Genomic DNA, 16,732 nt, shown 5'->3' with positions numbered 1-16,732 from the left:
CTCGTGATGCTATATTTTTGAAAACATCCAAATTTTATCACTTTGCTAGCATCCAGTTTGATGATGCTACTAAATATCGAACCATCCAGCCTAACGTAGTGAAGTCACTGCCCTTATATAAGAAACAAAATAGCTAGTTCTTCGACCACACAAGCCCAAGAACGCGGTTCACACTTGCAATCCTCTAATTTTTCTACTACTAATAAAATGAGGAGAGACGTGACAAGCATTTCTGCTCAGATAAAGGGTGGTGCAGACCTGGTTTATATATGTATATCCGGAACCCCAGCTCGCTGAGAATAAATGCCTCCGTCCCAAAATGTTTATATATGTTTTATGGATAGTGCAACGTTAAAATGGAATAGCCTATCAGATACTCCCTCTGTCCCAAAATAAATGCCTTGCCATTTGACTGAACTTCTCTAAACCTTGTATTCGTACTAGTCAATATTTTTTGCACACATGATAAATTTTGACATTCGCCGGTGAGGAAAGGACATCAAAAGCTGCTACTATATACTGGGTTAAGTGGATGGAACAAAAATCACAAATCTATACCAAAATAATTTGTATATAGCCATAAAACAAAATCCATTGCAAGAAGATGCTACATACATACCTTGACCTACAGCAGCAGCAGCAGCCAAACGCCAATAGAGAGCACCTTCAATGAGCAGACTAAGCAGCATGTGGCGACGGGAAGTGGCACCACTTGACCACCATACAACAGTCATCATCAGGTCAATGTCCACACTACCCAAGCCTCAAACTCTAGGTTCATCTCTTTTGTCAATCTGTTGAGTTGAATTGGTGCTCTTGGTTAGTGAGAGACAAGATCCATGGAGGTAGATTGGGTACATGGGTTAGAACTTGGTCTCGAACTTGGTGTCGGGAAGATGTGGGCGCAGCCGGGGCGTAAACCATCAACAACCATATTCTTTGTGCTGAAAACATAGTCATGTACCCTTGTAAATACAATCATAATAAACCTTCTCTAATGTCGGTCACTACCCATCTCAATTCCCCTAACTCGAGGTTGCAACTTGCAACTTCAAGAATCATTCTAATAAAATCCAACCGCGAGTGTTTTGCCATCAGGGGCGATATCCCTGTCATGGAAGCACCACCTGTCAACTCCAAGCTTCTTCATGAACTCGAATTGAGATATCACCGAAACAGAAATCGAAGTATAAGTTGTTGGTTCCAGCCATGGACCTAAGACACAAGATCAGGTAATTCCCATACTTCTTCTCTTAGTCTTAGCCATGGCCCGGGAATTTGTGCCATCCTCCCAAGGCCAGTTCTTTGTAGGTGCACCAAAAGGATCTCCTCCAGTACCCCGAAACATATGCCAGAATGCCACACTAAACCGCAACCTAACCTGTAGCACAAAACATATATATAATCCTAGTGCAGCACATAATGTACAAGTAAATTAAAAGGATATATACCAAAAAGGCATAGTTATGCAAATCATACTTACATTTTCTTTACAAGAATCACTTCCTCTGCGTTATACCACTTGTAAGAAAGCGTCCTCTTGCTAGTTGGACCATGCAGTACATTATTTCAAAAACAAATGTTAAACTGGAAGCAACCTTTTAACAACAATTAATCTGTTCAGTTCAAGGTCAATGGCCTCACCTCATAGTTGATCTTGGTAAAGGCCAGGAAGAACTCGCCCTCCCAATCATCGGAAGAGGCATCGCCGCACTTGGCGTCGATGTCGGCTTAGCAGGTTACCTGTGCGGTGATCTGCAAGGAGCAACCAAATCAGAACCATGATCGTGTTAAGTTCATAGATCAAATCATGGGCATCATTCAGAGCAGAAAAATACCACAAAGTTAGCAATCCCCCGCTCACTGCAGCAGATGAACCACAAAGAAGGAAAATAAGAAGTTGGGCCAGAACACCTGCATCACGAAATCGGTCACCAAGAACAGCACACACTGCTCACTGGATCGATGGGCTCCGGGTGTTGTCTCTCCTCTACCTGGTCTCCCGGCATCCTCTGGATTCTGCTCCACCATCTCGACCGTCTCCCTTGGCACCGAATTCTACACACCTCCCATCCTTCTCCTCATCCCGGAATGGGGTTAGGAGTTGTGCCACAGATCAAGGCACTTATACTCTCGCCGCAGCGCATGCAGAGAGACTCAGAGACTCGATTCCATGAAGCGTCTCATCGCTGCTTAGGCATCCGCAGAGGAGCGGAGGTCCATCACAACGCGCCCTTCTCTGACCCTGCTGCAAGCTCGCCGTGTTGCCAAAATCCTAGAAGGCACTACAAGACAAAAAAATAGATTTGTAATTAAAATAGTTTAGCTGTGAGATGTGAATATATTAAAAATCGAAAGCTTGGAAGAATAGAGATGGTCACATGGAACATACCGAATACCAATAGCGCACTAAAGACAATCACGAGGCAAATGCCCTTTCCGAGACCTCATTGCAGTAAATGTTTGAATAATATCCTTATCATCAACTGATTTGACTACCTCCTGCTCATTGTAACTTGTAATACATGACTTGAACCATTCATTATTGATCTTGCTATGCAGTTTGCTCCCTGTTAAAATAAGATCACAATTTGCTCTTTGTTAGTGCTTGACAGAAAAACAGAAGTGTTCGTAAAACTTTAGAAAAAGACAAATAAAAAATACAGTCATGGAACACTAAAAAAAGACACATCCGTGACATTTTGGGCCGAACCAAAAAAATTTCTGTCATACATATGACACTTCTATGACAATAATTATGACAAAACCCGGTATCATCATAGATGTGGTGGGCTCTTACTTCTATGACAAAAAATCATGACAGAAAATGGGCTTTTTGTCCTGGGCGGGCCGGAGACGCAGCTGCATGACATTCTTTGGGCCGTCCATGACGGAAAAAACCGTGGTAGAAGCGAGGGCGAGGAAAATTTCGGGGAGTTCCCGGTTACGGTGGGAGGTCGGGGGCCGAGCGATACGCGTTTCTCTCGTACACGTACGCGCGTGTGTGCGAGGCGTTGGCTCTAACTGAACCCGAGCGAGGCGTTGGGCTCTAACTGAACCCGAGCGATTGCACTGCAGGCTACGCGTTACTGAACTCGAGCGATCGATCGATGACTGTTAACTGAACCCGATCGAGCGATTCCTTCGCTACTGCTACTAACTGAAGCCGATTGATGCTGCCTCTGGATGAACAGTGAGCGTTGCGCGCGGGGGGGGGGGGTGGTGGTGGTGGATGAACAGTTCCTGGTGGGGGTGGATGAACATGACCCCGTGGTGTTGCCTCTGGATGAACAGGACCCCGATCGATCGAGCCAGTTGGGGCTGGATGAACAGGACCCCGTGGAGGGCTGGATGAACAGGACCACCCCGTGAAGGGCAGGATGAACAGTAGACAGTGGAGGGCAGGATGAATAGTAGCCCGTGGAGGGGTGGTTGAACAGAAGCCCGTGGAGAGGGCTGGTTGAACAGTAGCCGGTGGAGTAGCGCGCGGTGGAGGCTAGATGAACAGTCGCAGGTGGAGGCCGGAGGAGGTCGACGGTCGATGAACAGTAGCTCGTGGAGGCTGGAGGGGGTCAACGGTGGAGATGAACAGTATCCCGTGGAGTCCCGTTTTGCGGTACGCCACACCCCTCCCGATGAACAGGACCCCCGTTTCGACCGTAGCGCTCCAACACAAGTCCATTTCGTCTGTTTTGCGGTACGCCACACCCCTCCCGATCAACAGGACCCCCGTTTCGATCGTAGGAGGTCCGTTTCCTCCGTTTTACGGTACGCCAGCCCCTCCCGATGAACAGGATTCCGTTTCGAACGTGGCCGGTCGAACACAAGGCCGTTTCCTCCGTTTTGCGGTACGCCAGGCCTCGTTTCCATCGCCTGTTCCGTCCAAGCCCTCCCGATGAACACGACCACGCATTCCGTTTCGACCCAGCCGGTTGGCTCCCACGCGTTCCGTTGCCTCCCATGAACACGACGCGTTCCGTTGCCTTCCCATGAACACGACGCATTCCGTTGTCTCCTCATGAACACGACGACGACGCCGTTTCTCTGTTCCGATCCAGCCATGTACACGAGCCCTGACCGTACGTATGCGCGAGTAGGCGTTCGAGACCCTGCCCGTATGTACACATACGTGGCTGTATTTTCTTTCTTGCACCCTGGCCGCTGTACGTACATGTACATGCTACGTGCGCGCCTCTACTACGACACGTGCGCGCCTCTACATCGACCAGTATGTACGTACACGTTCGCGACCAGAATGACAACGCTACGTACGCTTCGACCAGGTGGGTCCCGACTGTCAGGCACTTCCTTGCCTGTGAAGATGTAGCTGGTGGGTCCCAGCAGTCAGGGGGCGAATCGTTTTTTTTGCCCGGACGCACTTCCTTGCGTGCGAAGATGTAGCTGGTGGGTCCCAGCAGTCAGGGGGAAACATTTTTTTGTGAAATACAGTGGCCCGTCCGGTGGGTCCCAGCTGTCAGGTAGAGGAATCATTATTTTCCGCGTAATAAGGAGGCACTTCCTTGCTGCGGCCGTGGACCCAGCTGTTAGCCTCTCCACATACAGTCCACGTCCGATGGAAGTCGCTCCTTGACCATGTTGACCACGCCGCGCCGAGAGCACCAGGCCGGTGGACGATGGCGAGGCCTAGGAAGGGGACGACACGGAGACAGGGAAGACTTGGCAGTTGTTTCCCATGCGAAGGGGAGTACGACTGTACGAGGGTTTACTTGTTCGTCTGCCGTCGCTGGAGAATAACAGCAGGTATGGGTGAGTAGAGGGATGGCTAGGCTAGCGATGGGAGTACGGTCGGGCGGTGAGGCCTGCGCGGCAGCACAGCCGACCGCGAGAAGGAGGGAGCAGGCAGTCCCGCCGACGCTTGTTTGAGCGGCTGGAGCAGGAAGAGCAGAGATTGAAGAAGCACGACGGCCGTTGGATGGACATCCAGCAGTCAGTGCTTGTGCGTCAACCTTTTTTTAGGAAAGCCTCAAATCTGTGGAAAACAACATACATCCCATCTCCATTATTTCTAATAATTCAGAGCCCATTTGCTAATTCTTAAGGTTTTTTTGAGTCCATATTCTTTTTGTTAGCATTACAACCCATATTGTGGCAACGGTTAAAAAATTATACAAAATTTTGCATATTTCGGTGCGGTCCGAATTGTTTTTAATCCCAAATTTTTGACTCACATTCAAATTGATTTTAAAAATAAATGTATATCAATATAAAATCCAACAAATTCTCCGTGCATAAAAATTAATGTAATTTAAAATCTTGAAATGGAAAAAAATATTTGAAACTAATTGCCGGTTTGATCTATTTTAAAAATGTACAACCCATTTCTCATTACTGATGGGCCATTTTCTCGGCCAGCCAAATGAAAGCTCTCCTCGTTTTGAAAGATTTGCAGCCCAATAGGACTGACAAAGCGACTTATCACAAAAAAAACTGGGATGTGGCCGTGGACCCAGCTGTCAGCCTCTCCACGTACAGTACTCTTTTGATGGAAGTCGTTCCTTCACCACGTTGACCACGCCGCGCGGAGAGCACCACGGCGGTGGACGACGGCAAGGCCTAGGAAGGGGACGACGCGGCAGTGCAAGCCCGCGCGGAGAGGACTACGAGGGTTCACTGGTTCGGCTGCGGTGTGAGGCTGTCGTCGCCGCAGGGCCTGGCCAGCAGTGGGAATAGTAGGGGGCGGTGAGGCCTCTGCGGCAGCACAGCCGGCCACGTGAGGCAGGAGCATGCAGCACGACCGGCGCTGCTTTGGGCGGCTGGAGCAAGAAGACCAGAGGTTGAAGAAGCACTACGGTTATTGGATGAACATCGTACGGTCACTGGAGCTAGAATCGTTCATATTGACTAAGTTGACAAAGCCCTTCGTCCCCGTCAACTTAGTAGGCCCACAAGTCAGCCTCCCAGCAAGGTGGGTCCCAGCTAGCCGGGGGAGTATTCATTTTTTTGTGCGTAATAAGGAGGCACTTCCGGTGGGTCCGAACTGACAGCGGGGGGAACGTTTTTTTCGCGAAATACGGTGGCCCGTCCGGTGGGTCCCAGCAGTCAGAGGGAAACGATTTTTTCGTAAAATACTGGTGGCCCGTCCGATGGGTCCCCGCTGTGAGGTGGAGGAATAATTATTTTCCGCGTAATAAGGAGGCACTTCCTTGCGGCTGCCGTGGACCCAGCTGTCAGCCTCTCCACGTACAGTACTCTTCCGATAGAAATTGGTCGTTGATCACATTAACCACGCCACGCCGATAGCACCACGGCGATGGACGACGGCGGGCGAAGCCTAGGAAGGGGACGACGCGGAGTCGTGCAAGACGCGGCAGTGGATGCCCACGCGAAGAGGAGTACGAGCGTTCACTGATTCGGCTGCGGTGTGAGGCTGCCGTCGCCGCAGAATAACAGAGGGTGTGGGTGAGTGGAGGGATGGCCTGGTCAGTGGTAGGAGTAGTATGGGGGCGGTGAGGCCTCCGCGGTAGCACAACCGGCCACGGGAGGCAGGAGCAGGCGACACGACCGGCGCTGTTTTGGGCGGCTGAAGTAAGAAGACCAGAGGTTGAAGAAGCACTATGGCCATTGGATGGACATCATACGGTCATTGGAGTATTGACTAAGTTGACAAAGCTCTCCATCCCTGTCAACTTAGTAGGCCCACAAGTCAACCCAACAATATGGTGGGTCCCAGCTAGCAGGGGGTATTCATTTTTTGGGCGTAATAATGAGGCACTTCCTTGCGTGCGAAGATATAGCTGGTGGGTCCGACCTGTCAGCAGGGGGAACGTTTTTTTCGTGAAATACAGAGGCCCTTCCTGTGGGTCCTAACTGTTATGTGGAGGAATCATTATTTTGCGCGTAATAAAGAAGCATTTTCTTGCGCGCGGCCGTGGACCCAGCTGTCAGCCTCTCCACGTACAGTCCATTTCCGATGGATGTCGTTCATTGACCACATTGACCAGGCCGTGCCGAGAGCACCAGGGCGGTGGACGAAGGCGAGGCCTAGGAAGGGAACGACATGGAGCCAGGGAATACTCGGCAGTTGTTTCCCACGCGGAGGAGTACGAGGGTTTATTGGTTCGTCTGCTGTCGCCGGAGAATAACATCATGTGTGGGTGAGTAGAGGGATGGCTAGGCCAGCGATGGGAGTACGGTGGGGCCGTGAGGCCTGCGCGGCAGCATAGCCGGCCGCGGGAGGAGGGAGCAAGCAGTCCCGCCGGCGCTTGTTTGAGCGGCTTGAGCATGAAGAGCAGAGATTGAACAAACACGACAGTCGTTCGATGGACATCCAACAGTCACTGCTCTCGTGTGTTGACTAAGTTGACAGGGCGTTGCGTGTGCGTCAACTTTTTTTTTTATGAAAGCATACGCGTCAACCTATAGTAGGCGCACAAGTCAGCCTCAAATCTGTGGAAAACAGCATACAACCCATCTGCCATTATTTCTAATAATGTATAGCTCATTTGCTAATTCTTAAGAATTTTTTTGAGCCCATCTTCTTTTTTTAGCATCACACCCATATTGTGGCCATGGTTAAAAAGTATACGAAATTTTGCATATTTTGGTGCGGTCAACTGTTTTTAATCCAGAAATATCGATTCACATTTAAACTATTTTGAAAAATAATTTATATAAATATAAAGTTTAAATAATTGTCCACGCATAAAAATCAATGGAATTTAAGATCTTGTAATGAAAAAAACTGAAACTAATTCCCGATTTGATGTGTTTTAAAAATGTACAGCCCATTTCTGGGCAAACCGAATAAAACTCTCCTCGTCTTGAAAGATTTGCAGCCCAGCAGGGCCGATAAAGCAAGTAGGCCTTGTTTGGTTATTTCTGAAAAAAATAGAACTGGGCTAGCCATTTTCAGCAAAAAAAATACAACTGGGCTCATGATGTGGTAAACATAAATAAAACCCTGGCTAGACGGGTCACAGCCCCCGCACAGCCCTGTTGTTACCCTGATCCGTCGCTAAAACTAGTATAAATAACAACTGCTTGTTCCTCAAAAAAAACTGCGCGACTTGCTGGGTCCCTGGTGTCAGCCGCTCGTAGTGTAATTCTCTCGTTTATTGACTATGTTGACAATGGCGTGAGCCTCAGATGTCCAACCATTAGGAGGAACCATATTTTTGGGCTTGTATTATAGAGGCACTTGCTTGCGTACTGCCATGACGCTAGTGGGTCCCTACTGTCATCCTCTCCACGTACAGTCATCTCCTTGTTCCTCTCGGTTGTTGACGACATTGACAACGCAAGAGGGCGGCGCACCGCGCACGGCGAGCGAACCAAGGCCGCAAGACGGAGGACGACGACGAGGCCTCGGACGGAACGAACAGGAGCCATTGAAGATGCGCCGGTCCAGTCGCAGACGGAGGGAGTACGAGGGTTGACTGGTTCGGGCGCGGGTGCATGTTGGGGCTGACGTCGCCGGAGAATAACAGGACGTGTGGGGGAATAAAGGGAGGGACTGGCCAACGTTGAAGGGTACTTACGGTAGGGCGGCGGAGGCGCAACCATGGGAGGCGGGAGCAGGCGGAGCCGACGGGGTGGTTTGGTTTGGGCGATTGGAGGAAGAAGAAGACAAGAGATAAAAGATACACGACAGATGTTGGATGTCAATCCAACGGCTGGTAGGCAGAATCGTTTGTTGACTGGCTAGTAAGTCGACACCACCTTGGATAGGCTATTTTCTCGCGGGTCCCAAATGTCAGAATCCAAATCTGTCACGTTCATGTAGCCTTTCCTATGAAAATTTACAGCCCATTTGATGTGCTAGTTTGAAATAAGTTTGTGGGTGCTGGTGGGGGCTAATCACTTGGCTTCTGTAATGCACAATGAGCTCAAGCAGCCGGCGAGAGTAATGTTATTTCCCTTGGTTTGGATTTGTTACAATATTTCATTCTAAATTAAACGAATGGCAAGCCATTTGCCTTGTTTCAAAGAAAATATGACAGTCACGGCCGAGTTGAAAAGGGCAGGAACATCTAACTCCAGTTTACAAAATGTACAAAAGCACGAGGGTAATTGTTCATCAGGTTTACAAAAAAAGCAGATTGAAAAGGGCAACAACATCTAACTCCAGCACTGTTTTCGACAGTCACAGTCAAATGGATCGGTCAGGTCCATAGAATGAACATCGTAGGTCGTAAAATTTACTGGATTATGACCACAATATGTTGTAAATAGAAGTCCAGCACGTTCAGAAGCTCTTTTTGTTGGGGAACGTTGCAGAAAACAAAAAATTTCCTACTCGTTTCACCAAGATCCATCTAGGAGTTTATCTAGCAACGAGCCATCGGATGCATCTACATACCTTTGTAGATCGCGTGCGGAAGCGTTCAAAAGAACGGTGATGATGTTGTCGTACACGACGTGATCCAAATCACCGATGACCAAGCGCCGAACGGACGGCACCTCCGCGTTCAACACACATACGGGACGGGAGACGTCTCCTCCTTCTTGATCCAGCAAGGAGGAAGGAGAGGTTGATGAAGATCCAGCAGCACGACGGCGTGGTGGTGGATGCAGGGCGTCACAGTAGCAGGGCTTCGCCTATACTACGAGAGAGAGACGTAACGGGGAGAGAGGGAGGCGCCAGGGGCTGGGGTATGAAGTCCCTCCTCTCCCCCACTATATATAGGGGTGCCAAGGGGGGGTGCCGGCCCTAGTAGATGGATCTACTAGGGGGGGCGGCGGCCAAGGGTGGGAGGCTTGCCCCCCAAGCAAGGGGCGCCCCCCCTTTAGGGTTTCCCCCAACCCTAGCCGCATGGGCCCTAGGGGGGTGGCGCCCCAGCCCACTATGGGCTGGGTTCCCTCCCACTTCAGCCCATGGGCCCCCCGGGATAGGTGGCCCCACCCGGTGGACCCCCGGGACCCTTCCGGTGGTCCCGGTACAATACCGGTGACCCCGAAACTTGTCCCGATGGCCGAAACAGCACTTCCTATATATAATTCTTTACCTCCGGACCATTCTGGAACTCCTCGTGACGTCCGGAATCTCATCCGGGACTCCGAACAACATTCAGGTTACTGCATATACATATCTTCACAACCCTAGCGTCACCGAACCTTAAGTGTGTAGACCCTACGGGTTCGGGAGACAAGCAGACATGACCGAGACGACTCTCCGGCCAATAACCAACAGCGGGATCTGGATACCCATGTTGGCTCCCACATGCTCCACGATGATCTCATCGAATGAACCATGATGTCGAGGATTCAATCAACCCCGTATGCAATTCCCTTTGTCAATCGATATGTTACTTGCCCGAGATTCGATTGTCGGTATCCCAATACCTCGTTCAATCTCGTTACCGGCAAGTCACTTTACTCGTACCGTAATGCATGATCCCGTGACCAGACACTTGGTCACTTTGAGCTCATTATGATGATGCATTACCGAGTGGGCCCAGTGATACCTCTCCGTCATACGGAGTGACAAATCCCAGTCTTGATCCATGTCAACCCAACAGACACTTTCGGAGATACCCGTAGTCTACCTTTATAGTCACCCAGTTACGTTGTGACGTTTGGTATACCCAAAGCACCCCTACGGTATCCGGGAGTTACATGATCTCATGGTCTAAGGAAAAGATACTTTGAGATTGGAAAAACTCTAGCAAACGAACTATACGATCTTGTGCTATGTTTAGGATTGGGTCTTGTCCATCACATCATTCTCCTAATGATGTGATCTCGTTATCAATGACATCCAATGTCCATAGTCAGGAAACCATGACTATCTATTGATCAACGAGCTAGTCAACTAGAGGCTTACTAGGGACATGTTGGTGTCTGTTATTCACACATGTATTACGATTTCCGGATAACACAATTATAGCATGAATAAAGACAATTATCATGAACAAGGAAATATAATAATAATGCTTTTATTATTGCCTCTAGGGCATATTTCCAACAGTTTTGCCCACCTGAAACTCCTTTTTTTTGCTCTTCGACATACCCATCCGTCAAAACCATGCCGCTGATAAACTTAAGCCTGATGGACAATAGTAACCTCGCATTCAGCAGGAAGAATGTGACAAATCTTGTGTTTGCACGGTTGGCTACATATCGTTCTAGCGTTATTGTCTTCAATCGAATCTCATGAGAAGTGAGAAAATCCTGATTCTTACGAATCCACCGATTGATTATAACTTTCTTACCCCGTCATGTTGCCTAAATAGACATGAAGATTGAAAACAGTTAAGGTCTAAAAGAAGAGTGTCAAAAGAGCAACAGCTGAACGGTTAATTCTAGTACACTATATGCGGGCTTCCAATGTGCGTGAAATTATCACCTTTATATACAACTTCTCCAGGCATGGAAAGCATTGCAGCAAGCCAATAATCTTGTTCAGATCAAAACTATTCATTTGGATATATAAGATCTTGACAGAATCCAGCACCATTCATAGGCCATCCATGAAGAAACTCTTCATTGAGCATAGAACATAATATTAGTACAAAATGTGTACTCCAAGATGATATATAAATTATGCGCAGAAATTTAAAATGCAGCTTATGGTTACAAGTGTAGATGATAATATAAAGTACCTGAAGAACTGTGGAGCCAAACACCATATTGAAATGAGCACAGAGATCATGTATTACACCCAAGGTATCCAGTTTAGGCGCAGAGAGGATGGTTATTTGCAACGGTGAATAACTAGAATCAAGGATCAACCTTTGAAGTGAAGGGACATCTTGGATGATGAGCTGTCTTCCGTCAAAAGAAATTCCAATTCTTACAAGGTTAGGCGACTTTATTTGGAGACAACCGATTCTAACTGTGAAAATAAGCATCAAGCACTCCAGCGCAGGGCAACTGGAGTGGATGATGATGTGCAATGAGGCCTCCGATATACAAACCCGCACAAGTGAAAGTTTCTTGAGAAATGGGAGTCAAAGGTTTAGTACCAGATTGTCTAGTAGGTAGCACTGCGCAAAGGTGGCGGTGTGGAGAGAGGACGAAAACCCCGAGATGGACATCGGTGCTGAGGGAACAAGTTCATGGCGTTCGGTATGTGGTATGTGATTTTCAGGGGAATAGTAGAACTCAAGCAGCTGTAGTTTTGTGAATTCAGGGGATTCCAGCCAGGCGTCCACCGTGCAGGGCATGGTATGCTTGCTCAGGTAGCATGACGGGATGCAGAGGCTTTGAACGGAGCCCTGGTGGGAGGAGATGACGGCTCTGGGAATTTCAAAATCATTGAAAAGAGATAGCTGACGACAGTCGAGATTAAGGGGAACAGCGCACCATAAAGGGCGCCACCAAATTGAGAGGACTTGGGTGCGGCAGCAATCCTTGGTGGGGAGAAGCGAGATGATCTTCCCAAGGATGGCATCTGGGAGATCGCTTATGCGGTCCACCCGAGATTCTACGGGTTCCTGGGATCCGGTGGGGGCGGGGTCGCCGCTTCTCCCCACGCTGCCGGGTGTGGGATCTACAACAGGCATCGCCGCTGGCGGGAGCCTCATCTTCTTGGCGCTGGGGTCAGCCGACTCCATTTTCCTCGAGGGCGTCGCGTCGCGCTCACGGATTTGAGCAGAGTAACGAATGATGAGCCTAGCTGCAGTGCGAGCGAAGAAGAAGGGGAGCTGGGGGTTTTCTATAGGAGTGAGGAAGAAGGGGAGCTGGGGTTTTCTATAGGAGTGAGGTGAGGAATTTGGGGGTACGAGTGGAGCGAGCTGACGTGAGGTGGGTGGGTAGCGCCTCTCATTCAGTAAATATATGGGCTTTTGAATTGATTTTACTATTTACTAGTGTGGATGGACTGTTTTGTCTTGGAACCCGAGAAACAATTACTACTAGTACAGGTGGAGACACTCTACAGCTACCCAGAAAAACAATTACTACTAGTACAGTGCAGACACTCTATCGCTTCTGGCTCCTCCTAGGTCATTGAAACGCCTCCCTCTACTGAATGTCGTTATACTTTTGTTCACCGACATGCGGGCCATGCAGCGCGCGGGCCCAAATGCCATCCACCAAATTAGAAGGCAGTATGCAGGCGGAGAGTCACCCCGGTCATAGCGCGGCAGTAACGAGCCGTCGTATCACAAAACCCCACCTCCCTGCAGTCTAAGTTTGACGGACGAAGCAACCATCATTTCACTCTTTGTTGAATCCCCTTCTCCCTCACCGTCTTCAAAAAAGGCAACACTTGCATCTGCCACTGTTCTTCTCTCCGAACGAAGGAAAGGTAAGCGGATCCGTGATGTTGGTATATTTTCGTTCAGAGGGAAAAAAAACTTTTGCAAAGCAGTAACCGATCCTCACTCTTTTTTTTGTTTCATTGTCATTGCGATTGTGTTTTCCTTTTAGTGGACTCCTAGTATTCGTCAGTTTCATGATGGACCAAGAAGAACCAGGCAAAGATCTGCCGATATTGGAGCAGACGCGGGAGGCTGATCCCCACGAGACAGAGAGCTCCAAGAAGATGGAGGCAACCATCGAGGCGACCCTAAATATTGAGATGGTCAACGCCCCGTTTGAGGTTACAGCCCCCGTGGCACTGCATGAGCAGTTTTCCCCCTTCGAGGATGTGTCCCCCCCCCCTGGCTGAGCTGACCAAGGTGATTTCCTTCTTTGCCGATCTCAATTGTGGTTTTTCATCTAAGTATGTGGTGATTTTTTTAGAAAAGGAAGTATGTGGTGATTAATAATGCAAAATTTTATTAGTTTCGATGCCATGGTATACGTAGTGGTTTATATAACTTGTGTTTCTTATACTGAAAAGTAATTCAGAATTTGTTTCTGTTTCAATTAGAGCCCTGATGCAGACAAGGATTGTGTGGTTGTACATGTCACTCGCTATGAGGCGGACGACCTGAATATACGCACTGGGAAAACAGAGTTCTTAGGCTGTTGGATCCTGGTAGCCATTTGCGGTTATACCAATGAAGAGTTGTATTCCATCCTCACTGTTGTCAGGCGTGTTGTCCAGGGTGTACTGAAGCACAAGAAGTTCAAAGCTACTCCTTCGTTTGTGAGGAATACTGTTCTTGTCAAGCTTACACAGGAAGATGACGTGGCATGCCTCCACAAACAAGTTTATCAGTGGCAAGGCCACAAGGTTGTCTTCATGAAGGTTCATAGGATTGAGCTGCTGCGGGACGTCCTCGATGATGTTCATGGCAAGGTCCATCTTGTGTCCATCCCAAATTAGATCGAGGCATGAAATAGTTGCCCCAACTAGTGTTTAATAATAGTTTGGATTGTGTCTAATTATCCGAACCTTGTCTGTTATCGACCCCTCTGGGGCTAGTACTCTGTTTGAATCCGTCTATGGGAACTGCTGCTACTTTTGTGTGCCCGTGAATCATGTGAGAACCATCGTAATTGTTGCCAAAACAGATGCGTCCTCACTAGTTTTTTCATGAATATGGCATGGTAAGACATAAGTTGTCATGGTTTATCATACGAGCAGTGTGTGTTTTGATGAAATAGAGCACTCGTTCGAGAACCGTGCGCCGACATATACATAAGTACTTGTAAACACTGTTGGTGCTACCCCACTTGTAAGCAGTTGTGCAAAACACGGCACATTGACTCAGCTCACTTCAACACGGCTATCGACCAGCTAACAATCAACAATCTGCTGTCTGGCATTTAAGCAACTATGTATCTTGTTACAGTGGTTCATGCAGTTAATTGAGGCCACAATGTAATAAATTCCAAACGTTCACACGCTAGTATAGCGCTCATGTGGAACACTCACATTAAACTCGTCTTCATAAAAAACTTGAAAAGCATAAGTTAAGCAATTTTATACATCTCAATGATTCATAGAACATAACAAATATATACTAGTTCACAGCAAAAGACAAAGTTGTGAGAAGATTTATAAATCAGGAAAAATCAAGCAAGGCTTCTCTCTGAGCAAAGGGCCTCCCGGCAGGCTTAAATTTCCTGGAGTTCACTTTGGTTTTTTCTTGTTGCCACCATTCAGGGTTAGGTTCTCTCATTCCAGAATAACCAATTATAATTGTGGTCTCAGCTGGAATGCTGAACTGAACCATGCAGTGTACTGACCAGCTGAAATGCTTGTGCATTCCACTAAATTTAAGCACCGCTATTTGCAGAAATAAGCAGACCACAATGCCTCTTGTCCGCGCACCTGTCCAAAAAACCGCCGTGCAGCCGTGCCAGCTAGTCCTTGGTTCATGGATGAACTGGTAGAAAGTCAATTCCGGACTAAGATGGAGTTGTTTTCGCTCGTCCTTGCACTGCAATCAGGAAGTAAAACGTACGAATCAGCTTCTTTTAGATCGTGTTGGTCATTCTACCTTAGTTACTACCAATGTAGGGATACCTTGAAGACGGGAGGTTAGACGACGGCACCGAGGGATAGCCATCTCATTTTGCACAGTTGTACTAAAACTGAGGTGTATGCTTTTGATTACGTAGATAGAAACGATACGGAGACAGACATCCTGAAACGATATGGAGACAGACATCCCTGTTTGTGCAAATGAGAAATACGGTTATTTAAACAGTGACAGACATTACTACTTTCCCCCGTTTCCTCTTAGAACCAAGTCCTAGATTCATGCTACAACTTTCCCACTTTCTTCCCTGTTTGAACCAACGCTTTGAGTCGACTGTATGAAATAGCTTTACTTCTAATCTACTACTACTATAATGCGGCAGTTTTGAAATTGGATTTACCACTCCATCTTCGGTTCTCCCGCCCAAACAAGCATTGGCTCAAAATCCACCGTTCATTTCCCCTCTCATGCATATCACTGCCGTCCATCAAACAAAGGATGACATGATCTGACGGCTAAGAGCTGTCGGATTCGCTCCCGCTCCTTGTGCACATGGCCGACTCTGCTCTCCAAGTAAACAAATAAAGAAGTCCCGGTTGAATCTGGATTGCACCTACTGAAGTTGAGAAATGTCTAGAAACTGCTGCCACCTCCTCACATGCAAGTACGACAAGTTGGCAAATAGCTAGCACATTTTGGTTCCCCATTGTCACCTGGGAAATAAACGCTCTACTACTAACTTATTTTTTTAGATTACTGTAAAAATGGATTTTTTTAGATGCCGCTATACTGCAAAGTTTACACTGTTCACATAACATAACATTGCATGGCTGATGCTAGCTAAAGTTTTATTCTGCTTCATCGAGAAATGTAATATTTTTATTATTCGCAAAAAAGTGTAATATTTTATTTCAGTCATACATAAGCTATACCTCAAGCTAATACAGGACATGAGTGTCTGTCAGACCTAAATGACTTATTTAGTTGCACAAAATAGTCCATAAACATGCATATAAACCGTCAAACAACTCTGGAACTATACATCAGTGGAACCCAGGAAACAGCATATAATAAAACTACAACTTTTATCTTGTAATCAAATTCTTACTTGGAACTCAGTTTGATTTGTGCAAGTGATTTGCTTCTTATTTTAGAGTAGTCCTTAGATCATGCAAACAAACACACTATGATATCTACTCAAGATACGAGTACCCATTTCTCTCTCTAAAAAGTAGGTATATGAGTATCTATCATACAGAACATACGTGCAAAGCACGTGCCTTAGTAGAAGTCTAGGTGGCTTTGGAACAGCGGACGGAAGTAGAAAAGGATCCACACGAAGGGAGCTGGGGCAGTAGAGCAAGGCAGGTTTTGAAGGAATATATACCTGAGGGTCGTCGGCATGTCGCAAAGACGGCGTCAGGAGGCTGCATCTTGGCCACAATACTGCAAGG

The sequence above is a fragment of the Triticum urartu genome, chromosome 5, assembly GCF_003073215.2.
Source record: "Triticum urartu cultivar G1812 chromosome 5, Tu2.1, whole genome shotgun sequence".
Taxonomy (NCBI): domain Eukaryota; kingdom Viridiplantae; phylum Streptophyta; class Magnoliopsida; order Poales; family Poaceae; genus Triticum; species Triticum urartu.
The sequence above is the reverse complement of the archived record's forward strand: the minus strand, read 5'-3'. Positions refer to the sequence as shown.